The sequence below is a fragment of the Lagopus muta genome, chromosome 2 (assembly GCF_023343835.1).
Source record: "Lagopus muta isolate bLagMut1 chromosome 2, bLagMut1 primary, whole genome shotgun sequence".
NCBI classification, from domain to species: Eukaryota; Metazoa; Chordata; class Aves; order Galliformes; family Phasianidae; genus Lagopus; species Lagopus muta.
In genome coordinates this window covers 86,901,486-86,928,925 of record NC_064434.1, presented here as the reverse complement: position 1 = coordinate 86,928,925, position 27,440 = coordinate 86,901,486, and the positions used below count along the sequence as shown (strand labels likewise).

The 27,440-nt window shown below is 39.0% G+C and overlaps 1 long non-coding RNA gene across 1 annotated transcript; it reads left to right on the top strand.

Moving 5' to 3' along the window:
* Positions 1-7,020: 7,020 nt before the first annotated feature.
* LOC125689656 (uncharacterized) lies at positions 7,021-22,186 on the top strand. Its single transcript, XR_007375381.1, has 3 exons — positions 7,021-8,051; positions 16,017-16,261; positions 19,519-22,186. It is a non-coding gene; the product is annotated as an uncharacterized LOC125689656 (long non-coding RNA).
* The last annotated feature ends 5,254 nt before the right edge of the window (positions 22,187-27,440 follow it).

Sequence of the window (27,440 nt, the reverse complement as noted above, 5' to 3'; positions counted from 1 at the left end):
AAGGACTCCCATGCCTGGAAGTTTGCATTTTTTTTTTTTCTGATGAGACTCTCCTAATTGAGGACACTACCTCTACTCAGTTTTCCTACTTTTATAAGGGCAGAAAACTTATTATTGTGAGGGACACAGCTCTCTTCAGCTCTGAGCTCTTTGTGGGAGGTGCAGCTGGATCCAGGATGGGAGTCTAAAGGCTTCTGGAGCCCAAAGCTCAGGCCTGGGTACTGTGCATGATAGAAATAAAAAGGATGGATTCACACTAAGAGTTAGTCTTACCAGAGTGAAAAGTCTGGCCTTGGGAAGGGGATGATACTTGGATTGTATATGTGGAAGGCTTGAAAAGGATAGAATGTCTTGAGAAATCTCCTCAAGGGAGAGAGAGAATGATGGTTGAGATAATTACTCGATATCCTGAGATCCACACCGTTCTGCCCACAACTGGGCAATGCTCTGTTCATCACTGCTGCCACATTTCAGACCAAAACATTTTAAGCCTAAAGTCTAACTAAAATACTTTCTAGGTTGGTTTTTTTTTTTTTTTTTTTTTTTTGGTGGTCTAGACAAGCCAATGCCTGAGAGCAGCTTGCCTCAGCTTTGCTGTTGCTCTTTGCATACCTCACCACTCTGTTTAGGCAAATATTACTAATGATGTCAAATGGGGACAAAGAACTATGGCAAGCATGTAGCACAGACAGAGTCCATATTGTCTGCACAAAGAATGCTTTCCATGAGCTATCGGCTGCTGCTTTTAATTAAAAAACAGTTAAGTGGATTCCTACCCCGCCTGAGAGGAGCAGCTTCACAGATACTGCAGCAGTTAATCGCATGCCAGCAGTGCCAATAAGCATGAAGGTTTGGGTGACTGAGGAGTGTGGTAGGGCTATTATAGAAATAACTGTTAATTTTTCTCCCACTCGTTTGGCAGTCAGGAAATGGTTTGCATTGCCAGCTAGAGACAGAGGATTTCTGTCTGCTTACTCCATGCCTGTGACACCGTACAGCCTATCCTGCAGGGCTTTATGAGTGCTCCTCAGCCCGGAGCCACCTGTGACTTTAGGCCACCCCATCCCTACTGGGGATGGCTGCTATCCTCACTGATTTTCCTTTGGGCTCTCTTCTGGAGTAGTTAACAAAGCATCCAGCTGGGATTGCCTGTGCGCTGTGAATGGTTCGGAGAACACCAGCTCATTTAATAAAAACTATTAATGATGACTACAAGGGCACAATTTATTTTTTTCAGATAGCTTTTGGGGATGATGATTTGATCCAGGGGATATTCTGCTTGATTAGCCACAATGCTAAGGATTACACAAGATCAAAGGTATGAGATGCATAGTAAATTTTTTAATACTTTTTTTTCTCTCCATTTAATTTTCTAGATCACTAATTACAAAATAGGAAGATTTTTTAACTGAACTGTATATTTTTACACAGGATCCCCCCCCTACTGTCTTTTCCTCTATTCTATTTCTGATTTGCTTGGTGGAGAGGATGATTTCTTCCTTATGAAAAATAGTAAATAAATTGTAAAAGCACGTGTTGTAATTTTTTAGGAATGGAATATAATTCACATGCCTACTGAGTGATGTACGTGAAAATCCACATACTGTACATGGTGCATAAGAAGGCTTTTTTACTAGTTTTTTTTTTTTTTTTTTTAAATGAACTGTGCCTAGAATACTAAAATTGAAACCTTGCTCTGGGTGGTCTTTATTTTTGGCTGAAGCCTTCTAATAGTTTCATAAATATTAATTTATGAAGAACTCAGAACACAACTGAGTGTAGAATTGACCGCTTTCTTGGTGTTCTCATATTACTTAAACTGTATTATTATTATTTGCTTATAGAACAGTGGGAATACTGTTAAAAAAATTAAATGGGACTTTTATCATTGAAAAAGTTTGTGGTTTGCTTATTTGGATCAAAAAAATATCAACTGAGCACATGCAAATAACTTCAGAAATAAAGTGCAACAGTACTAGTTTTGACACCAGCCCCATTTGTTTCCTCTGAAATGTTTTGCCAGTCCAGCAGCCAGATATTTCAAGAACAGACTCGCAAGGGAAGATTAAATGTGTGTGTTTTTATAAAACAATGACATCTTGTTTTCAAAGCCCTGCGAGCTTAAAATGGATATTAGGGCAGTCACATATAAACTGCAGTTCCCAAGGACAACTGTTTAGCTTAAGTGCCATTTAATGTTCTCCTAAATGGTTCCGCTGTTTAGTGTGCAATATATCTTCTAGATTAGACCTTTAATCCTTTACATTGTGCTTGCTGTGTCAAAGAGGGCTTCATGCCAACTTCTTCCTATTGGTGGGTCTCTTTCTTTCTCTTTTAACAGGCACATGAAGAACTTCAAAGTCTTATGTTTTGCCTCTTTGAATCCAAACAAGTGATCTAGTTAAAAGTTTTGTGGACTAAAATCTTTAAACAGTTTTATGTTTCCCCCTATCTTTCTGTTTTAATTTTAGAGCTCCTGTGAACACAAAGAAGAGCAAGAAATACTGAAAAAAAGTACAAGAGGTATTGTTTTTTTTTTAGTAAAGAGGAAAAAATGATATAGGTTAGCTGGGTGCATATAACTTTAATGGGGACTTCAGAGGACTACAACTTTCACGCTTCAATGCCATAAGGTAAGGAGAATGCAACACCACAACGAGAGTAATGCACAAAGCAGAGAAATCATTTGGTACTCTTTGTTTAAGCAAAGCAGGGTATGAAACTAAGACCATCTTATCAATTTTTGCTGAGCTGGCTTTTGCATGGACTAATCAGAAGACCCTGATTATTGATAAACCTGAAGTGTAAGTACTGCTTTGCAGCATAGGTCAATAGTGGGTTTCCGGAAGCTAGTTCTGAATTTCTTAGTCTTGGCTATGCTTGAATTTGCTCCTGAGAGGAAAATAAATTTGCCCTATATGGCCTAAAAAGCAAAAACATCTGCTGGTATTATGAGCAGCCCTATTGTCCGAGTCCAGCAACAGGGAGGTCTGCACTTGTTCATTTCTGCTTTCTTGCTAAGCATCGTGAAAGCCTATGGAATCATTATCAAGGCTCCCCAGGGCAGCAGGGGAATGAATTCACCAATCCAACAGGTAGCTAAAAAAGGCCACCCCAGTACCATGTCTAGCAGCATAATATGCTATATATAATGCAAGGGAACCATGTTTGAGAACTAACTTGGTACACGTGCTCCAAAGCCAATGATGGAGAGTAGCCTCAGGCTAAGGGAGGATCTCTGCTTCTGGGAAGGTTAGCTGTGGTAGCTGGCAGCTGAAGGACATGGAAAGTGAGACTCAGTGGGTGGTGAGGAGGAAAAACTGACGGTGCAGAATGAGCTTCTGGTTAAAAGAAATCCCACCTCGCTTGGCCTGATTCAGTAACGAGAACATTTGCCTTAGGGAAAGACTTACTTCTGGCTATTCTGACTTGTTATAGTTGATTCATTAGTTAAAAAATGGCTATGCTCAAATGGGTGACGCCAAGGCAGCTTATTACTGTCAAGTCTGTTCATCTGTTATCCTGAACTGTTACCTACAAACAGACAGATGAGTTTACTTTGTAATATAGGTCACTGAGAAAAGGAATACATTTCACCTTTTATTTTATTTTATTTTATTTTAAACAGGCATTTTTGTTGTTTATTTGGGAGCTTATGAGTAAGAAATACATGTCATATTTGGGTCCAGATGTACACACACCCAAAAAGCAGAAGTTAATCCCAGAATTTTCATCATCAGATATTATTCGTATCTGGACTTGAACATTAATAGAACATGAAATAAAATTTCAACTGTCAGAAATGAAATGGAATCCTATCAGTGCTGACTAGGAAAGAAAACAGACAAAAACCTTCCTGTAAGCATGAGACTTCCAAGTCCCTATACCAGCTGATGCTTCTCCTGGCAACGAGGAGGAAATTAATCCCCATATTTACTTGTGGCCTCTTTAATTTCTTCTTTGTAGCAATAGGAAGGAAAAATACCTCTTGTTGTGTTTGTGTGATCCCACTTATATACTACTACTACTTTGGTTTCCGACAAATATCAAATGTTTTCCAGATATCTCTGGCAGATCTATAAGGAACGGCCTTCCATAATGAAGACTTGCCATTCAGATCCAAGTCTAAGATTCCTCTTTCTGAGTAATTTTCATCCTATATATGAAAATATTTCAAACAACGCAATTATATTCTTGAAAGAATTAACTGATTTCTTTCTTCACTACTTTTTTTTTTTTTTTTTGTAAAAATGTCCTGGGAAGGCTGTTTACAATTGTTGATATGGTAGACCTCCTGTCAAAAGGAGAATGAGTTGAATTTGTTAACAAAATACGCTCTTTTGTCCACAGAAATCTGTGTATCTTCTTGGAGCCACTAAGTAATTGCAAATCAAGAGTTAGATCAGTTAAATCTGGTGACCTATTCAACAGAACTTGAGTAGATAGGGTTTCTGATCTCTATCTGGAAGTATATGCATCTCCTCTAGTGATAAGAGACTGTAACAAAAACAGGCCATTCAGTGACAGTGAGGCACAGTAAAGCATGCCCATCTCACTTGGGATAATGATTTTATCCACCTGTTTTTAAAGATCTTCATGAAGAAACTCTGTATTCTTTCTAGGTAGACATCTTTCCCTGCACTTCTCTCAATGAAAACACCACCCAGAAAACATTGCTGTAATCTTTCGTACCACAGTCTTTCTTGCTCCCACTTGAACACATCATTTTTTTTGTCCTATCTGCCTTGCATGTGGGGATTAGCTTGTTCCCTTCCTCTTTGCAACAACCTTTCATACCCTTGAACACTGTTTATCACATCTCCACTCAGTCTTTCTTCCCAGTGCTAACAGACGGAGGAAATCTTCAGTTAACAGGAAGATGGTGTAGCTGCTTTCGTATCAGCCCACCCTCGTCTTCATGGAGATAAGCAGGATTTGGAGCGCTGGTGATTTCTGACGAGTGCAACAGCCCCTTGAGGGATGTTATGAGATAAAGCAGTGCTGAAGCTTTTCTAATTTATCTTGAGGATAAAACTGGATAGTGGTCATAATCAGAGTTGGGGGCATATAAAGATAGCTGGGCTGTTCCTCGTGTGCCTCTGATTTGTGCCAAACACGGCTCCAGCAATCCGTAGTATTTCCCCACAGTAAGGTGGTGATTTGACATTTTCTGCTCAAATAACTATTCATGATAGCCAAGGACTTTAGCTGTGAGATATCAACCGGACCAATAGCTTTCATATTTTTCTTGCAAGTTATTTAACTACTCCATTAGCTTATCCGTCACATATATTAGACAATACTTATGTATTTTTAAAAAAGGAATATTGCAATGTAGAAATTATCCTTTGTTCCTGCCAGAGACAGAGATAAATTGTGTCAAAAGATGTGGGAGGTATTCAAGAAATAGTTAGATGTTGTATTGAGAGATATAGCTTAGTGGAGAAATACTGGTAATTGGTGAGTGGTTGGACTGGATTATCTTGGAGATCTTTTCCAACCTTAGTGATTTGATGATTCTGTGATTCTAGGTCAACATGCTTTGAATTTAGTAACGACAGATTTATGGATGATGTAAAATCGGTGCTCTTGTTAGGAAAGCTGCGTATTCACAGGAGCATACTGCTATCAGTTTTTTACATTTTTCTGAAAATAATATTTAAACATTTGGAGCTGTACTCAATAATGTATCTTGGCTTCTTTGTGCAGCTCTCGTGATACAAAACAACTACAAACCAATTTAATTGCTTGGTTAACCTCAGTTTATTATGTCTTTGTGCTGCTGCAGTGGTGGAAAATAGCCTAGCTGTATCAGGTTTTCAATGTCTTATTAATCAAAGGTATCCAATTGCCTCCTACTAAGGCATTTAGCATGCTCAGTAATACACTTTAATCATCATCTTTGTCACTTATATTTTGATATATACATTTTTAAATTATTAGTAAGCTTCAACCTTTATAATTTTGCACAGTGCTGAAGGCTGCTGGTTTATATACTGGTGTGTATTGGTGGAGAAAAACTTGAAAAAAGCACACAGCTTGTGTCTGAAAATGCCTTTTAGATAGCATTGTTCATCAAAATAGCATATTTAAAAGATTTCAGAAGATGAGGGTAGAAAACCACCCACTGAGCTTTTGCTCTTTGTATACGTATGAAAGCACAACTGTACTGCTCCTTAAAATGAAAAAAAAAAAAAAAAATTTCAAAGATAACATCTTTGCTTTTGAATGGGCTTCCCATCAGCCATAAAAAAAAAAAAAAAAATGGACAGACATGCCAGATGTAAGGATGGATCCGTGTTAGTGGTAGCCCATAACAGAAGAAAGCATTCATCTGAAACACACCATTGTGTGCATGCTGTAGGAAGACTGTGGATGTCTATACTTTCTTCCTACGCACAGCTGCAAAGATAACACTGTCTACTAGTTAAGGGCTCCATGGGGAATTCCTTATAACAGTTCTGTTCTTTCAATTCTTATTAAGGTTTACATCCCCATTTCAGCTGATGACCAACTCAATCTCACTAGCAGAGTCAACTGCTGGCATAAATCCCATCAGCAATTATAATGTTGACTTGACAGTATCATTCTCATAGTGAGAGTATGGTCAGGCTGTACAGTGAGTCTGGCCGGATCACTTTACTTTTTTCTGTCCTTATGCTGCATTAAAAATTTCACCAATTCTTACCTTCATCTGTTCAAATTCCTGTGACGATGATACAATTTTATGATGCACTAAAAGAATAACTACAATGTTATGATACTCTCAAACTTAAAATGCCTTGAAGAAGCACAGCTACATAGTGCTTTATCCAAAGCTTACTGAAGTCAGTGGGAGGTTTTTCCATAAATTTTAACAGACTTTGGATCTGGCCTTGAGTTATTTATTAATGACTAAACCAGGCGATGCACTTTCTCCAGTTTAGACAAACCTCCTGAATCTGCCAATTAGAAATTTAACAGGGGTGGTACCTTCTGGTTTCTTTCAGTAACCACTGCTCTTACAAATAAAGGCTTGCACATTTCTAGTCTGTAGCACTTATAAAATTATCACAGCTTAAATGGAGTGTCACATTAAAAACAGTTTTCAGGTCACCTGAACCATAGTGATAGATGTCTTTGAGGACCACTCCTGCCAAGTTGTGCTTCTCTAGATTCTACTTCTGTGCCTGAAGGCTTGCAGAGAGTGCTTGGAAAACACTTGCTAGACTTCTCCAGCTATGGAAGAGTTTCTAATGATTTCATAAGAGAGACCACACTTTGAGCTATGCAGCTCAAGAGAGCTTAAAGAAAAAATTATCAGGGAAGTTGTCAGAACTTTGAATAGAGCAAGCCATGAAGACTGGGTGCACTGAGATAAGAGCAAAGGATAGAATACCTGACTTTCCTGCCAGGAGCATAAATTTAACTGGAGTTCATAATGGAAGAGAAGTATGTTCAACTGGAAAAGAGATGATGGAAGTCAGAAAATACTTAGTTTCAACATTTTCCAAGAAAATAAGCAGAAATTTTGATATCTGAATTTATGTTATAGAAGGAATTCTTGCTGGTAGGTACTTGTATAAATTTCTTCTCTTCGAAACATGAGTGTCTATTAAAAGTCAGCTTTAAAAACTGTTTTGATTACCTTAGTGCATTCAACAGTTTTTTGATTTTTTTTCCATATTCTGCTGTTATTCTAACAAAGATTAGCTAGCCCATTATTCCACATATGATTGCTTTGAAGAGTTTTACACTGTAACATCTGTGGAATTAGTAGGTGTTGCCACAGAAGGATGTGGATGGAGAAGTTTGTCAGTGCACGAAAGCTATGCATGTATATTCTTCAGTGTATGGGAACTGCTGAATCATGGCCTGAACCTGATTGATCACCTGAGGCAAGCAATGAGTCAGCCCTGGGAGCTCAGGTGAAGGCAATTCACCTGTGTTGCTGGAAAGGGTGGAGCCTGGCTCCATCTCTCCTAGACCCATTTAAGAGCTGACTGCCAGTGGGAAAGTTCTCTTTCTGAAAAATTCCTCCTTTGGAGCTTTACAGCCAACCCAGAACAAGGGTAAGTACTCTATCTATTCTCTTTTTGGTATAATAGCCTACTTAGCCAAAACTCTCTTGTTTATTTTATAAGTATAGCATCTGTATATTCATTGATTATGCTTTCTGGGATCAGTTTATCAGCAGGAGTAAAATAAGGGCTCAAATGTAAAGAAAGAAGAAGCAAAGAGACTTTCTTTTAATTCGTTAGGTATTCAAAAACCAATGGACTAAAATATTCCTTTTTCTTTTTTTTTTTTTTTTTTTTTTTTTTTCTTTTTCCATATTTATTACCTTAGCTTGGCCTGAAATCTCTTGGTGGAATTACTCATGCTGAAGCAAAACATTTGCTGTTGGACTGTCTAGAAAAATGATGTAGCTATCTAAAAAGAATCCTCAGTAGCCTCATGGTAGTTTTGCACCCTTGTTCCCCATCAGTGAATTTGGTTTAAAGTTTCTTTACAGTTGGGTCAACCAGACTCATTCATTAACCCTCTCTCATTTGAGCAAAATTTTAGATGCCGAGTTATGTTTTTTAGATCTTCAACTTTAATGGGTTTTGGAATTTTGGGATTTTCTTCCCTGATGAAGTTCTTTTTGTCAAGTTTCTGATTAGTATGCCTTGTTCTTGGGTAGTGTCAGCCTTTCCCTGAGATTTGTGTTACTGTCTCAGTTGGGTTATGGCAAGTCAAGAAAAGAATGCAAACAAAGTGCACCTTGACTTGATCCCTCTTCATCTTTTATAAAGGGAGGCAATGAGGTTTTTGTGAGGGCTATTCATCATTCCTCTGGTGGCCCAACCACTTCACTTAGTTTATGAATTACTGTCAGCAAAACTATATCAGTACAACCTGCAGTGTTGCTCTTGGGTTGACAGTGACACACCATTCACAGTGGGAACAGCAATATACATTACAATGCATGCACTGACTTAACAAACCTGATGATGCTAAGACATTACCAGTTGGTCAAGACTTTAAATTCCATGGCAGTAAATGGAAATAAACTTTCCATTCAAAGTGTAAGAGCTTGTGAAGCATTACTGAATTAGTTTTTTACAGATCAGCAAAAATTTCTTAATTTAACATAATTTTGACAGTTTGAGAGAAAATATCCTGTGAAATCAGGTAAGATCTTTTTCAATGATTGCCCAAACATATTTGAAGGAAATCACGACAGAATTGGAATTCATTTTTCTTATTTATATCCTGGCCATGCAAACAACCTCTCTTCTATTGTGGATGTCTGTCAATAGGACTAAGCAGTAGTCCTTATTCATGAAACATTATGGGACGTAATACGAAGAAAATATCTTATACAGGGTTGAACTTGAATTGTTTTTTTTGTGCTGCAGTATTACAAAACTATGGATTTTACTGAAGATGTTTTTTTAAAAAACAGCAACAAAAACACAACAGACCCTGTACCTTTGTGTTCTCAGGTTCTTCATAACTTTTACGCACTCTTGATAATGAACATAAGTGCAAGCTGCACAAATTCCTGTTCCTGATGGCTTTAGAGCCCCTCCTCAGTGCAAAATACAACTGAGAAAACAGTTTAGGAAAAATCTGTCAGCCATTTGGCCATAGCAATTTTGAGTTGCATTAGCTAAACCCAAACTGTTGGGCTAGGATGGATCCCTGGATCTAGCTCTATGTACTTGCTAACTTTAGATATGTCGAAATCACTTCTAGTGAAGTTTAGCCAGCATAACTGCCCTGTAACTTTAAACACAGAGTATATAGATTCCAAATTTAGTCAAAACTGTACAGCTCATGTTAATACCTCTTTTGATAGTGAATTTTTTAAGCTATATGTAGAGAAAACCTGTAGATGTCACGATCAAAATACAAGAAATTGTCTGCTTTTGTATTCAGGGGTAGCCTTGCTATAAATGGTCAGAAGGGGGGGGGGAGGGGGAGGGGGGGGGAAGACATTTTATTATCTGCAGTACTATTGCGTGGTTTGAGACTAGGAGCCAGACTTAATATTCAGTGCATAGGACTTCTCACTTCCTCTTCTCCCTGTAAATGTGTATTTGTATGCTCTATGAGCACAAGCATGTGTGAGCATATGCATGTGCTGACAAGGACTACTAACTGGAGGCATTTAAAACTTTTTTTACAGAGTAAGGGAATACTCCATCTCCACTGTAAGTGCAATTTACATTTATATGGGAAGAATGCCCATATATGCTGTGTTATGTGCATATAATGCTGTGCATAGCTTCATAGGTTGATGATGGACTCACCAGTGGATAATCTCCCATCGTCGTGGCTACTACCCATAGTGGAAGTCGTGTTTCCCTTAATCATGAAACACAAGCCTTCTGTGTTTCCACAGAGGACTCCTGACTGTGCTGGTCAAACTGCTTCCAGAGATGTCAGCAGTTGTAGAGCCCTTTCATACACTGAAAATATGAACCCACACCATTTCAGGCAGCGTTTGTGTTAGCAGTGGAATTTTTAAATAGAAATAATTAGTTTTGCTGGCTATGGTTGTTACATCTGGCATAAATTTGCCCCAGTGAACCCTATTTTTAAAAAGCAAACCATCTGAATTGAGGTTCCAGATTATACTAGTTACTGATCTTTCCAAGCTTCATCCATTCTTGTGAACAACGCTTCTGTGGTGTTTTCTTCCCCAAAGGATGTGCTATGGGTGCAACCCAAGCTTTATTGTGCTTAATCTGAACCAGAAGTCTGAGCTGATTATTTTAAAAGGCATGCTGTTTCTTAAAAGTGATTTTCTTCCTGTCTTCATGCTGTGTCGATAAGAATTTATAAGTGGACCTCTTTAATGTTTTAGGCTGGAGTGATACAGAATAAGGCAGTGTGTGTCTGAGTACTACCCAACCCAAGGAGAGGTCTGTAAATGCAGCAACAGAAAAGTCTTTAAAAGATATCCTTTTATCTTGGTGCATACACACCACAGCTTTTAATTCCTGTAAACAATACATGTTGGATAAAGTTATGCCTGGTTTATAAAGGAGTTAAGTAATGACATAGGCCTGGGGTCAGTAGTGCTGTTGACAGTCACAGTAAGCCCAGAGCATGGGGAGAGCAGAGGTCAAGATGTGTCCCCTGCACCTTTTCAAAGGATATCTCTGCCTAGCATGCCAACGTAGTCACCACCAAATTTTCCTCCCCCTTCCATCTTTTGGTGGCACAAACTGTGCCACAGAGCACCTGGGTCCATGCAGCTCTAAGCCCCTCAGGGTGATGAAACTGCAGCCATAACTAGTTGCTCTGCACACTGATTGTTTCATATATTGGGTTTACCTCTGAGTTTTGGGCTTGTAATAAATAACATGGCAGGTAATATATAGGCAGATTCTTAGTCAATGCTGGATGTGCGGCATGGGTGCTGTTTTTTTCGGTACATTCCTGGCTAATTCTAGACTCCCATCAACCAACTTGTATTTGTGTTGTTGCAACAAATGGTTCTGCATATTGATCTCCTTGTAATCTGTTCTCTCTGTTAGACAAATACAGCTACTATAAAATCTAATTAAGTGTTTTTACTCTTTAAATATATTTTTCAGTATAGAAATATTTTCTGTCCAACATACAATATTTGCAAGCCATAAAAGAAATCTTCTTGGTGATAAAAATGTCAATTTGCATAACAGTCTTACTTTTTTAACTAGCAAAAGCAGACAGAAATCCTCACAAGCAGCAGATTGCCAGGCTCCCTCCATTATCAGCAGCTAATTTTACCCAGTGCCATAAACAAGATAAGTAGGGATGTACTAAAGTAATTTTCATCAGCTGTTTTAGAAACCATTATTGATTTGCAACTCAGTAATCAGGTCTGTTTCTATTCCTAATCCAATAACATGCATAAGTGATAAGTTTGTAGATAGCAGACAATTTGTTAAATTCCTGGTGTCCTAAAGTTTCATGGTCAAATTTCCAAAGTGTCTCTGTGTCTTGATTATGTCTTCATTATGTCCTGATGCCAGAATATTAGTGCTTAAGCAGTTGGACTAAACTCACAGTATTGAAATCACATATCACCACATGTGCATATCCCTCCCCACAGATCCTTATCTTCAGTGTTAAATGTCAATGTGGTACTTAGGGACATAGTTTAGTGGTCATTATTGGTGGTAGATGGACTAGATGACCTTAGAGATATTTTCCAGTCTCAATGATTCTATGACTCTAAATACAAATTTTATCTTCAAAAATGTTGTGTTCATATATTCATGGGAATTAGAGAGGAGAATGTGATATCTTATCCTTCAGAGTCTCAAACCCATTGTTAATTTATTTTTTTACTTATTTCTCATACCGAGTCAGCTGTCAACCTTCTTTTGTGCTCAGTTTCATTGCTAACAGCTCCAGATTGCAAGGAAACTGGTAACAGGTCCCAACTGCTTGTGTCCAACCAGCTGAGGACAGAAATTAAGATAACCAAGCTTAATCAAGTCTGATTTATCTGCAGTTATACAGATTCTACTACTTCCCTTAATATCTTTTTGTTTTAACCCCGGAGACATACAAAACCAAATCTTATAAGGAGAACAAAAAGCCGGCACTGTGCTTTACAGCTTCAGACAAAATTTTCAGTGATAAGCCAGCTTTAAGCAGAGCCAGATGAGAGCTCCCTGTCATCTGTTGGACTCGTTCTTGGTGTCACATAGGTATCACATCCTGTTACTTTAGAAACAGAAGCCAACAACAGACACTGAATGGAGGTGGCCAAGAAAAGTGACAGTGTTAAATGGCTGTGTCATAGCTGGCAGAGAACCAGATGAAATTATCCAGGCCCTAGATAGCTGAGATCAAATATGTTCTCAAGCAAGTTGCAAAGTAAGAGGAAATTCCAGTAAATCATTTACTTAATGAGAACAATGTGCAACAGATCTTTTTTTTTTTTTTTTCCCTCTTCTACAGAGTTAATATTAGTGTTCTGTTATCATATATATTTTTTTTTCTCTCCTATTTGCCAACATACCATGTGAGATGCCAATGGGGTCTGGCACTGTTTGGGGTCTGATACTACTCATAACAACACCATGTGGATTAGTAGCAACTGCTGGACCCAGCAACACATTTTGTCATGAAACACTTTCCTGCTGAATATAGAATCTCTGGTGTTGTGGCCGATCTGCCTTCCTCTCTCGTCAGCTTGCCTGGTCAGCAGAGTAGGACAAAAGATTCCCAGAGCATCTAGATTTCCTGTTTCTTGCACCACAAGGCACCTTCTTATTTATTTTTTAATTATGCTTTGTAACAAAGTATTACAGAATTTCACTTTGGTGGAATAGCTTCTGGTGTTTTTGCAGTGTTATCGCTGCAATTTGGGAGGAACGTTTCCTAAAATCCTGAGATTTTTCATGCATTTCATTTTCATACATTTTTGCCTCCTGGCTGCCTCAGCAACCACAGTAGAGTCGGTGGAATTACAGCTCCCCTGCCCAGTTAAGATCACTCCATGTTCATGGATAAATTCAAACCTTGTGTTAGCAAGCACAGCTTCAACCACACTTGTGATGGTTTCAGAGTCTCAGATTCCAGTAAGTTTTTTGGAAGTGTGAAGCAGGCAGAGGAGAGAAACCCTATTAATGCCACCAGTGAGGGAGGGAGGGTAATGTGAGCTCTAATGTTGTTAGACACCAGAGAACTCGCATGGAAGGGAGCCCAAATACATGCTCCAGCCACCTTGAAAACTAGAGGACAAAGGTCTATAAAACCCGACGCTAGAATTTACAGGAAATCAGACCTCTGTGGTCCCAGTGGTCTTCAAACTACTTGTTTATAGGCTCAATTTTCTACAGCCACCTTTGGTAACAATAGCCAAAATAGTAGTGTTCTGTACCCAAGGACATACAAGGATCACAAGCGCTTTTGCACAGCACACCTCAACGGCATCATCCCTTGTCTCTGTGCCTCATATCCCTCTTGGTGTTTCAGAAACAAAGTGTAACAATAAAAACCTATGTAACTTAGAAGGAATTTTAAGTCACCAACATGCAGTTTCACCACTGCATTCTTACTGGGTTCTTGTTACCCCCTTTAGAAATTAGTATTTGATTAGCTTGATCAGCCATCTAGCTCTACCCATCAGAGAGTGGACAGGGATAGCCTGAAGGCAGAGGACAACTGATGTCTGTGAGATTTAAGAAGTTCTTGTGTGATTTGGAGTAACTACCCCCGACCTCTCAGATCTGGTTACTGTTTTCCTATCCCTGCACCTGGCACAGGGGAGGAGGAGGTGGCACAGGGGTAACAGGGGACAGAGGAAGGACAGGGGGAAGATGGCAGCACCACCTCAATGGAGTCTGTGGAATGTAAGGAGTCCTCCATGGCTTTAGCTGAGAACAGAGGTGGCGCAGTACTTGAAGCAGCCTGGCACAAAATATTAATAAGTAAGCCAGTAAACAAGCCAAATACACTAGATGCAAAGGGTCTTCAGGTTCTTGTTTTCATTCTTCTTACCCATAGAAAGCTTCCATTGCTATTTTCATTCACCCACTGAAACGTCTCAAAAAATGTAATGGCATGTAAGCATTTGGATGCTTTTTTTCTGTTTGTTTATTCATCCTTTAACGTGATCTCAGACTGAATTTAAAAATTCAACTTAAAAAAAAAAAAAGCTTTAGTTAGTTATTTAATGCATTTTTTTTTAAATGACAGCACTGAAAATGCATGTGCTATGTGGTAAAAAGTATTCTTTTAGAAATATACTTTTTACAACAAAATCAAACTTGTGGAATCAGATTTTTAAGTGAAAGTGTGGTACTGTGTGTACCATCAAAGACAGTGGGTCAACCCCTAGGATGGAAGTTCAGGAATAGCTAATTATTTGCTTAAAAAAAATAAAATCGCTTCCCTTCTTTAATGAGCCAGCTTTCAGGAAATGAGTGCAGAGAAGGGAAAAGGGAGGAAGAAATACAGTATTCTGGAAGCTGGAAGTCTTGTTGGTGTTCTTAGTACAGTTTTTGTGGCTAAGACACTGAATGGATTCCATAAGTGAGATTTTGTCAGTTTGCCAAATCTGCATGGTCTTCTATCTTTAAAAAAAAAAAAGCCTTTGATTTTCACAGACTTCTGCCCAGCTTGGGACTTGTGTTTAAAAATAACGCATATCCTGCTGCTGCAGGAAACATTTTTCTCAACACCACTATATTTTATTTATTTCAATCATATTTTAAAAAGAATCTTACAGAAATCCCAGCAGTACTGTTAGGCATAACCCAAAGGAGTTTGTTTCACCTATTTACAGGAGAAAAGCTCACAGGATTAACACATTTGGAAATGATGTGAAAATGTAAAACGGATTTTAGATTTTTTTTTTTTAAGAAGTTCAGGTACTGAATGCAGTAGGATATGAAACTATTAACTTCACATTTGGAAGAAGACCATTCAACACACCGAATACAGAGATTGATTTGGTTTGGATTTGGTTTACACAAAGTACTTCATTTTCTAGGGGAGAAATTGATTCTTAACACTATATAATGCAATTCTAGCAAGCTTGAGACTTCGATATTGGGCCAAAATTAAATCTCCATGTTTGCGTATAACCACACTGACAACATTCAGGTCTGAGTGGTTTAATATTCTTATATTGGGCCGAGTTCATATCCAGACAATCCCTTTCTGCAATGCAAACTTTTGAGCTGAGATCTGTAGTGAAAAGTTTAGTTTTCTTTTAATATTCATCCCTATTGAGTTACTTGCAAGCCATCTGCAGGAAACCCAAGTTCACTGTTGTTAATAAAGAAATTTTGACAAAGCATTACCAGGCAACCATCATTATTGAAGTACACTGAACTATTGAGGTATGGGACTGCAGCAACTGAAGGCTACTACAGAAAACTACAGCAGTAATAAATGGAAACAGAATTTTGCAGTAAACACTCCTAAATCAATAATGCAGTTGCATATATACAAACTGTGAAGAAATGAAGCAAGTTACTAGTAAATTTGTTGGTGATATATGAATTGTTCTGTCCTGTGGTCCTCCACTTTTCCAGGTCCCAGGTCAGTACATCACTCTCACAGCCCTTCACAAGACTGGTAGAACATCACTAGTGAGAACAGCCTTCATTTAATGCTGGCAATAAGCTAAGACATCTCACTACTGATCCACACAAATGCATCCTAATCACAGGAGGTCAACCAGCCTGCCAACCTAGCTCTTCAGGTGATTCAAATGAAGACATCAGAAGAAAAGAGATAGTAAGCAGCTGGCCTACCTTACTCCTTTGTTGACTATAAGGTACTGAAACAGATGACTGGATAAACCTTTCAGTTATTTTTGTTATCTTTCCTCTAGGGAGTCCTTGTTTTCATGGGACAAGATCTTTTCTAACTGGGTCTATTCAACTGATAATCATCAGTGCTGGCCTCAGTAAGCCATGGGGTATCTTAAATCCTGAAGGGATGCTTAGCATATTCTGAAAGGCTAAGTCATCAGGAAATGTTTTTGGCAAATGTCACTTAGGTTTCCTAATTACCAAGATTGATCCTGCTTCTGAAAAATCAGATATTTAAGAAGTTCAAAGAAATCGTACATACCCTTTTCAGAGTTTGGTTAATTCCAAAAGGTAAAGATACTGTTTTCTGATTGGTTTTCATAAAACTGCTTTGAAATAGAATGGGTTTTCCAGCACAAGCTATACATTTTTTTTTTTTATCTTAATCAATTATGTGAATCTGAGAATTTGAGTGTTAGATCATTCAAGAAGTGGACTTTGAGCTTAGAGAGGTGCTCAGACTGCTGCAGCTGAGTAAGCTTACACACATTTGCTTAGGTGTGGAGAATAACTTTTTCCAGGAAAATTTAAAAATTCCTATGAAATTTACTGTCTTGGTTTTAAACTTGATTCCTTGTGGAAAAAAAGGCAGGAGCTACCTTTACCATATCAAATACTGCAGCTAGTTTCAGGTGCTGCAGATGTGTGAAATAGTGACCCAGCCAAAATGGAGTCTGTGGCAAAATAGCAGGGAGAAATATTTCTAAGAATTTCTGGTCTGCGTATTTGCTTTATTTTCTTTAATATATTTTTAAACTATCACATTCTCACATTGATTTTAAGTGAAATTATGCAGAGATAGGGCTAAATTTAATGAAGCAACCCCTTATGGATGGTGAAATGAGTTCCTAATTGCATTTAATGTTCTCATAGTTCTTGAGTTTTTCATTTTCCATGAATGGAACAAATTTGTATGAGCTCACCTGACAGCTCTAGCTTGGCAAGAAGTGACCATGGCTGCCAGAGACTACACTGCCTTTAGATATATTGGCAAGGTAGTACTATATGTTTAATAGAACTATGTGTAAAGTGATGGTTCTTTTTTCACTGTTTATTGTTAAGCCAACCTGCTATAAAACATTGATCTCTCAGATACGGGAGACACATGACTCCCATGCCACTAGGTCCAGTAGGCTTAACCTGCTGAACCTGAAGTGCTAAAAGGACTTAAAATGTAATCATTAGTAGATTTTTGCAAGCAGCTGGTAAAACAAGACTTCTAGGCAGTTCGGGTGCTTTAATTTATTTCTTAATCCTGCCAAATCAGCAGAAAAGTATTTTAGCATAGTTCACTTGGCAGACAAAAGGAGGATTCCAAGAGCTGGTGCAAAGGAAAGCATCCGTGCAGGTGGATGGTGATAAACTCCATGTAGTGATGGCTATCAATGCTGAGGCCCAAATTTTTAACATTGCTCCACAGAAAGAAAATAAGCTGGAGAAATACTATATCTCACTTTGGCTCAATCCTGCTTTGTTGAGGACAAGAGCAGCATACTGCTCAGCTTTTATTAAATCCAGCACATTTTACTGGGACAAGGGAGATCAAGGAACTTCCCCTTCCCTCTCCACTGTCCAACTCGGAGCTCTTTTGTCAGCAAGAGTTATTGCCCTGACAAACAACTTATTTCCTGTTGTTCTCTGTAGATGTGAAGGTAGAACACGGCACAAGGCACTCTTTATGACCAGGTTCCCTATTGTTTAAGCTCTACCATGCCAGTGTTTGCATAAAAAATGTCAGGGTAAATAGAAAGGGCTGCACCTTTGGAGGCAAACAAAAGCTACCATCCATAGAAATCAAATCCATGAATACTTTCTTGGTTGGTACCTTCTTTCCAGATTTTGAGAATACTGAAATATATCACTATCTTTTTGTCAGCTTATCCCTAACCAAACAGTGAAATCAGTGGTGTACAGCTGTTGACTAGGCTGTAGTGATGGTTGTACACTTACTTATTTTTCATGATCTGTTTAACTGAATGCAATCTATAGGTTTGATCTCTTGCCATGTAATGTGTGCAGGAAAACCTGGAATAACATCCAAACAATGCATTTGACTGAAAGTGAAAGCCCTTGCTTTAACATACTCCCAAACACTTTTAAAAAGCAGGAGCTTGCAAAAACAAAAGTCTGTAGTGCCCCTGAGATCATCATGTGCAGCTCTATCCACAAAAGCTATTTGCCGTTGACACTAAAAGAGTCCTGGCCAAAGTGCAAGTGATGTGTTTAATATCACCTTCTTTGAAACCCAAATGTAAAGTGAGTTTTAGCTGCCAAAATTTCCTGAGTGGGAACAGAGTTCACAGGTACAGGTTCATTAAGTCTCATCTACTACACTATACGCTTGGCTCATTTGGAAAACAGAGGTGCTTTTTAGCTGCAAATCCACAAAGATCTGGCAGTCAAATCAATTCTTACCATCTCATGTGCCAAAATAGCACACTGCAAAGCAGTGTGGTTTTTCAGATGTCTCTGAAGGCATATTTTAACCACAGATGATTTTACAAAGATAGATTTAATGGTATGATTTAGCTTGAGTTATCTTTACTGTCAGTGATGATGCATGAAATAAAGAGAGCTTGTAGAAAGCTTAGAGTTTGGAAAATCATCTTTCAGCTGAAAGCTAAGTAAATGTACTAAGCATTTAATGGGGAACACTAACTATAGACTCTGATAAAGCAATTATCAGAGACACTAGAGAAGAACTGCTCTCTACGTTTACCACAACCCATTCATAGGGCTGCTCAAACAGCTTCATTTATAGATTCAAAGCCACAAGCCACCCACTATTTGAAGAAAACTTTCCATCATTGGAAAGTACATGTAATATAAGATCACTGTGCTGGTTATCAGAATTTCAGACTTCACAGAACTTTGCTGATGTTATCCGAACACAGTCTCACTATCTCTCCAAACAACTGCCTAGTGGTACGGACCAGATACAAACAAAACCCAGAGAAACTCATTTTGTAGTTTTAGGTGAACTTGTGTGTTAAAGGCCATAAATTCATTTGCATGGGGAATTCCTGGGTTCAAAGCAGAAGCGTATTTGCTGAAAATGCTGCAGTATAAGAAGTACGTTCTTATAGCTCAGTCCTTTTTTCCATTTTTTACAGCAAAATAGTGAAATGGCAAGAGTGGATCTGTAAACATGAAGCACCTCAGGATAGATAACTGCTTTAAAAACACAGCTTTAATGGTTCAATTTCTCTTCCCACCACAGAATATGTCCTTGTGCTGCTTCAGGCCCCTTCTGTGGAGAACTGTGATCCCAGGACTGAAGACAAGAAAAATCTGCTGCCTAAAGGGAAGGAGCAATCTCCAAACTGCGTGCCTGCAAGAGAGCAGACCGATAGTCAAGAGCTCTGTACTAGTAAGTGCCCAGGAGTCTGCTGCCACTGCAGGGCGTTGCTGCCTGCTGTACACCTGGTTAAGGCTTGAACTGCTGCCTGCTACACCTCTGAAAAGGAATGGGAACAAACTTGGCAGTGGCCATCTCCAGTGGTGCTTGTGGGTTTGCTTTGTGTTTAATGCAGGCTCATATCGTGAGACCAGAATGCAGACATTATCAGAGAGTGTAAATACTACTGCAGTTAGATCAGCTACTTTTTTCAAATTTCTTTAATGTTTTATATTCTAACACATGAAATTGGCTTTTAATTGCTCCCCTGCAAGGTCTGTTTACCTCTGCCCAAGAGAGAGAAAAAATGGAGACTGGAGCCTCTAAAGTGGTCTGATATCAGTCTGAGCTGAGGGACACAAGCACACAGCAGGGATGGCAAAAGAATGATCCTGGTTTTGTTACACAGGAAGGATATAAGAACTTAAATTGTACAATATGTATAATGCACTAAGTCCAATATCTTAGCATCTGTATTCAACATCATAACTGGAATCTGTAAGAAAACTTAACAATTGGATTTAAAATGAATCCATACCTCTGAAGTCACATACATACAATCTATATACCTTAATACATAAATAGGAAGACTGCATTTTGCATTTAGGATTATAAATTGTTCACTTGGAAGTGCTAGAAGTTAGTGGCAGGTAGAAAGCAAAACAAAGTTCAGAAAATGTAGGACTTCGGGATTAATATGCTTTAAAATATACTTGCTGTAGACTCTTGAGTTCGGCATACATTGTTCACATGAAATATTTTTAGTGGGATGGGACATTCCTCAAGATAGTGAGAAAATGAGGCAGTCATCAGTATAGACCAGAATTCTTGTATACAGAAATTAAATGAACACAGCAAGACTGTGCTACAACTATGGCTACATAGTCATTTTAACAGCACATGCATTTGTGAGAAAGAAAATTAAATCTGAAGTTCTGCATCATTACAGCAAATTTTGATGACAAATAAAGCATCAGACAATGAATGTCTAAGAATGAAAAAGGATTACTCATTTAAAAATGTTCTCTGAATTGTTTCTATTAGCACTACATATGATTTTCTGAAAGTGCAACGAAATTTTGGCTGCAAAAATGAAACATGAAATTCCCACTGCCTGCCAGTTTTAATCAAATATAGGGTTCAGCTTGAAGGCTGAAATGGTGCTGTGGGAAGTAGGGCTGGCTGTCTCCCATTAAAGGCCTGCAAACTTTTTTTTGTTGTTAAGTTTGTGTGTGGAGTCTTATCTGACTCCTTACTAAGTCTGGATGACTGGGCAACATCCCAAAAATACCTTCTCACATGTTTAGCTTTATGGGAGTTTCATTCCCATCTCCTGCTGAGGCCCCAATATCCTCTGCATTTGTTACCTGGCGGCTGTGTTATTGCAGCCTCCTGTTCCCAAAGCTGGATGTAAGACAATGTGCCAGCTCCAGATGTGGCAGAAGGAGGCTGTCTGCCTTGTGCTTAGCTTAGATCGCTGCAATTGCCTCATGCCAGTGCCCAGGTCCTTCTTTCAGCTCCAGGTGATTCCTGGTGCTAGGTTAGGGCCCTTGGTGAGTGACCCCAATGCAGCTGAAAGCCACCAAGGCTCAGAACAAAGCCTTCAGGAGCTCAGGACAAAGCACTTTTTTGGAGGTAATTTAGTACTGGAAAAACTTTCAATTCATATCAGGTAAAGACAGAATCCGACCATCTTTAGAAAACAACGGAAACCTTCCCCACAAAGAATGCTTTCCATCAGAAGCACAGCTCGCTTCAAATTTCAAGCTCTTTCATTTGCCTTCTTAAAAAAACAACAAACACTGACTGAATTTCGTCCCCCCAAAAGCAGAAATGCTATATACTGCAGTGGCAGCAGCTATTTTTCTAGGGCTCTCGGCTGACATGTAGGCTATATTATGAGGACAAGAACTTACTTACAGGATGAGGTAAAATGGTAAAATTTGTTTAACTTTGAATTCTAATTCCTGACATTAAAGAAAGAAGACACAAATCACATCGGCTTGGTGCAAACTGACTTGACCAATGCAAGTTCTGATAGGTATGCCTTGCAACAACAGGCTTCAAGTTTAATCAGGAACTGGCTTTTACCACACTGCCAGCACATAGCTATCAGGAAAGCATAAAGCCAAAATAAACTCTGTATCATGTGCTCTGCCAAACTTGGCAGAAAAGGGACCCTGTGCCCGGGGCTAATTTAGGTCCAAATCACTGCTAGATAACAACACAGAGCTGTAATTCAACAGTAATGGTTGTGGTGCTATAGAAAAGTAGGTTTTTTTTAATTGTATTTTAACCATTGCTTGGCTACAGTCTTGCTGTTGCTATAGTCCGAGGGCAATAGAATATAGAGGACTCTAAGGGCAATAGCAATAGAATTTTCTCCAATATCTTTTGAATTTATAAATATGTATATGTATGTATCATCATATGTTTGTATGGGTTCTATCAATTGTGAAAGGAAATAGGTGTATGATTGTATAATCAATGAATATTAAGATGTTATAATTACAAAATAAAGAAGAGAGTTTGGCAAAGCAGATTATGATAACAAAAAGAGGATAGAAAGCTTACCCTTATCCTGGGCTCACTTACAAAACTCTAGCAGAGCACATCTCCAGATGAGATCCACATAAAAATTTTCCTGTCAGATCACAAATCAAACCAAATACATTATCTCATTAACAAAGTCTCTGATGAGACATAATTTAAAGGCTGCTGCCATTTCTAACCAGCAGACTCACCCACCAGTCACAAATCTCTGTGCTTCTTTTAAAATTTCTTTTCAAATTGACACCTTTATTGTTTCCAAAGTTTCTCTATAGTTCTCCTCCCTGTTTGCTGTTCAGTCTTGTTGATGGTCATCTCTCTCTGTAACCCTCTGAACTGGGGTCAGGTGGAAGTCTTCTTCTGTGGCAGTGTGGGGCATTGGGTTGTGCTCAAAGGTCTGCAGAGATTTAAACAGCACATCCTGTGAACTCAAGTCTTCAACACATCACAGCACTGTGCTTATGGGATATGCATCCCTCTTGATTCAAATTTCATAGAAAAAGCATGGAATGTCTCCTAAAAGTATCTGCCACTCAGTCATTGATTAAATAGTAGTATATTCCTCTCCTTGATAATCTTTCTGAAGCACTGTGTTTCCAGGTCCTGCAGTAGTTGAGCATTTGAGGCCTTCGGCTGGAAGGAGTTTTGAGATGATGGTTATTTTTATCATTGTGAAATTACTAATGGCTCCAGTGCTATGTAGCTGAGTGATGCAAGTTTTGCAGCAATGCCTGATGTGTAGAAGGAAGCAGCACTGTGTTCAGGCAGCCAAAAAGCCAGAAATCATGAAAAAAATAATAATAAGGTAGAAAAACAGGAAATGTCTGTGGAAATACAGACATGCAAGACCTCTAGTTCTTCCCTAATCTTACAGTGGAGGAAGCCTGAGGAAGGAATTCAACTTTTTATAGAGTGGAGTTTTATCAATTTGTTAAAAGGATTTAATGATGTGGGAAAGCTGGACTGGTCCCACCTCACCCTTCTCACCTAAAAGCCTCCTAGAACAGGCTCCCTTTTGTAAGGGTGTAACAAAAGGATGGCTCATAGAAGAAAGAGCAGAGTGTATTTATTTGTACCTCTGAATTCAAACTCTGTGGGTACTGTATAAATACACACACAAGCTTTTTTTTTTTAATATAACCAAAAGATATTTATGTTTTATGGGTCATTTCCCACTGCTTCTGTATGTGTGTGTTTCAAGAGATTCAGTTCAACAGATAAAATAGTGGTGTAACTTCCAAAATCTAAATTATTCTTTAATCCAGCTGTCTAATAGAGCTAAGGCCGTTTAAAAAAGGAACTGGCTGAAGATGCGACTGCCATTCATCTTCCAAAAGTTTTGAAATAAGTGTAATATTTGGCAATCTTTGACTATCTTATACTAATCAAATTTTCAGCTCAGAGAGGTTTATAAAGCTTTTTCCTTAGTTGCTAATCAATTATGTTGGTTTTAATGAAGAAAGATAGATGTGTCCATTATAAAACACTATTATAAGATAGAACAGGTGGCAGAACTGGCTATGGAGAAAGACAAGTATAAGAATGTGCATTATTGATCTCAGATTATGCTTGCTCTTCAGAATTTATTAGTATCACAGTTTCTTCTTTATTCCTTCTGCAGAAGGAGTCCAGAGCCCTTCAATAAGTATTTCAAAATGCCTAAACTAACATTTTTCTTTACCTCTACCTGGCACATTTTCAGAGAGATACATTTACTGGATGGAAACTTCCTGCCTGGGCTGGCTGTCTGTTAGTGTGAGTAATGAGCAATCCATCCATCATTAGGGCTAGCAAGTTTTCCATTTCATCCTCTTCCCTCTTTAAGTGCATGATTTAACTCACAGCACATAAACATTTATGCAGCGACCTTGTAAAAGCAAAACTGTGCCCGGTATTATGGTTGTATTTGAGACAACCGAAGGCAGGTGGACAAACTCACTTGAAACCAAACTCAAGTCCAGTGATTGTTCACAATATCTGATCTTTGTATCCCACGTCTGCGCCTAATTTACATCAATCTCATTATTTTTTTTCCCCTCCACACGTACGTATTTCAGACTTGGCACTGGCAGGAGGTAGAGCTGCTGCAAGCTTAAGAAAGTGTTCCTTGGACAAATATGAGCTCTAGGAAAGGTTGCTTTTTCAACTAGGTCATAGACCTAAAGCTTAGGAGCTCCCAACTTTGGCCCCCTGTCCTACTGCAGGCTTCTTTCCATGCTGACTTACCTGAGAGATGCCAAGCAGCAAGAACAAAGTGGGTATGCAGGAATCTGAAGCCGGGAGAATGAGGTACCAACACTTCAATTAGGCAGCCAGCAATCACAGATCTTGCCACATATCAATTCCACCAGCAAGTTTTCTCTTCATGGGGAGGGGAAGGGGTGGCTGATGATACTTGAGCATTCAGTGTTTAGCTCAGTGCAGAAGCAACTTTCCGCTAGAGAATGCCTGAAGTATTTCTAGGTTTGTCTTTCTAGTGAGGTCTTTGGGTTTCCTTGTGTTCTCACAGCACCTTGTTGCAGGTTGGGTCTAAGATCTCTGAATGCTGAGGCATGCACAAGGGGCTCTGGATGGCAGCACTGCAACAATGGTTGCAGACCTTTCTCTGTCAGGAAAAGCAACAGATTTTACAGTTCAGAAGAGTGAGGCCTTTCTTGCACGGCAGGAAATTCCCTATAGTCAGTATGAGTTTTCAGTCATGATTTTGGGGCTTTTCTTTGCCTTCTTAAATGTTGGTGACCCCATTCCATGAACGGTGCACTTGGGGCACAGGGAGCCAGTCTCACCCAGTAATTCCAGTTTCCAAGGAGCTTCTCATGGACTTTCACTATCTGTATTTTAACCCAGCCTGCAGCTCAACATGTGGCTTTACTCAGCGAACATTTGTATGCTCTCTGCCAGTCCTAAGAAATCAACACTCCCCATCCATAACTAAATCTGATTTCTTTGCTCATTCCCCAGAATCTACTCCCAAGGCTCCCTCCTCTCTTGGTGCAAGCAGAGGGTAGTGACAGCCAGAGCTGATCTGCAGGCAGAACTGTGAGGCAGCACAACACAATGCATTTTCAACGAATACTCACTCAGCCAAGAACACTTTAAGCACTCCTCCTCCATCACCTTTCCTTAAAATTGAGATTATTAATGAGTGAAACTTACATTTGTATTCCTCAATACTCTGTGTTAGAGAGAAACAATAGCCAGGTCTCCATCTCCTTCCTCCTGGGTGGGCAAGCAGCACAATGCAAAAGCATTATCACATCAACTGCTGGGCTAAGAAGCTTGACCCAAAGCCCTGTGCCAGTGAATTATTTTCCCTTGACATATGACTTAAGGCTGAAGGATTTGAACACTTAATTGGTGCACTTTCTGCAAGGCTTTAAAGGCTTGGCAAGGTGAGATTCCTGCTAATCAGTGATACAGCTGGGAAACAGCTCCTGCTGTGCATCACCAGCAGCCTCCACCTACAAGAATTCATTGATCTCCTGGGGCTCAAGGGACTTGTATTATCTGAAGGTGTTAAAATCATTTCTAAGGGAAGCTGTCCAAAGATTGTGTGTTAGACATTCTTCATAATTTGTATTCATGGAGACATGTAACAACATAGAACTATTAATGTGCGTGAAATGGAATGCCTTGAGTTTCTCTCTCACATTATTGTGATAGGGTGGCTCTTTGTTAATTGGGAAAACAAAATATGTTCCCTGCAACTTTTGTCTTTTCCTGTAGGAATTACCTCAGCTCTTCTCTATATGCACATATTCACAAAATTAACATTTTTCCAGCACTATTTTGTAATTGAAATTAAGAGCAACAGCAACAAAAATAATAACCTATTTTAAAAACGTATCACTTGATAAGATAACTGGGAAATTGAATCTTCTTTCATTATAAGCACCACTGGAAATCAGTTATCCTGAGCATTCATTTCCCATTTTCATCCTGCCATTTTCCTATACTAAGACCTGACTTGCACAATAATTGTTTCTGTACAGTGCTATACATTTTGCCAGCATTTTAATTTCTCTACAAAATACTCCATAAATAAATTACATCACTTTCATTGTAACTGATTGCCTTATGCTCTCTTATCAGTAACCCTGTAAACTCACCCTTCCCTGTGCTCCTGTGAGCAGGAAAGATCTCTATACATGGGGGACATTCAGGAGAGATGGGTTATTACTGCTATTGTAGTTTTACAAGGAAAAGTATTTTTAATTCTAATTCTGCCAAAATGTTCCTTTCATGGAGAGGATAATGAAATATAAGAGAGTAGTTTCTGTGCCCATTGGAGAGAAGAAACTCGCCTGAAGAAATCTGCTTCCTACCACCAACTTCTTCTTACAAGTGAGAGATGCTGTGTAAGATTGATACAGATTCAACATAATAGGACTTCTTTGGAAGGCATTCCACAGGCACTTGTCACTAAATAAAGTCAATCAATCACATCTCATTCTCTTTGACATGGAATAGTACAAGAGGGAAACAGCGTTTGAAAGTGTTCAAAAAACAGATGCCTAGGGCACTAAGTGTAAAAAAGCCAAGTATGAATATAAACACACTTTCATCTTTCATGATTTTAGTTGCTAGTTTCCATTTTTTTCATTTCCCCTCTAAACTCATGAAAATCTGGGAGACGATCCAGGACCTCTCTCTCCATTTCTCTGATCACCTCCACGGGCTGTGTTTTAGTTTCCAAGCCTCCAGGCATGCTCAGGGCCCCAGCATGGTGCAGGAGCCCTGTGACCCTCACCCTCAGCGGGGTCCAGCCTTGGCAGAGGTCACATTTACTCCTTCTGTTTGTACTATGATCACCCACAGCTTTGCAGCACCTCTCTTAGATTTGTAAACGACAAAGACCTCCAAACAAAAACTGGCTCAGCTTCTTAAAATATCTTCTACAACTTAATTAACTTTGCACACTGGCATCCCAGGAGTGTCAGCGGTAAGGTAGTTCAACCATCAAGAGATCAGCTATTTTCCTCTGTGTATGGTATTTTTTACACTAGCAAATACCTATTTACACTCATTAAGCCCTCTGAATAAGCCTGCTGACACTCCAGGGGTCCCATTGAAACTGCTCCTCACAAATACAGTAGGTGTAGTGTTTACCCATTGCCTAACTGTGCTGAATAAGCTCTTTGACAAATAAAAGCATTCTTGCTGGCCAACTATCAGAAGGTGTGCTGTGTGGAGGC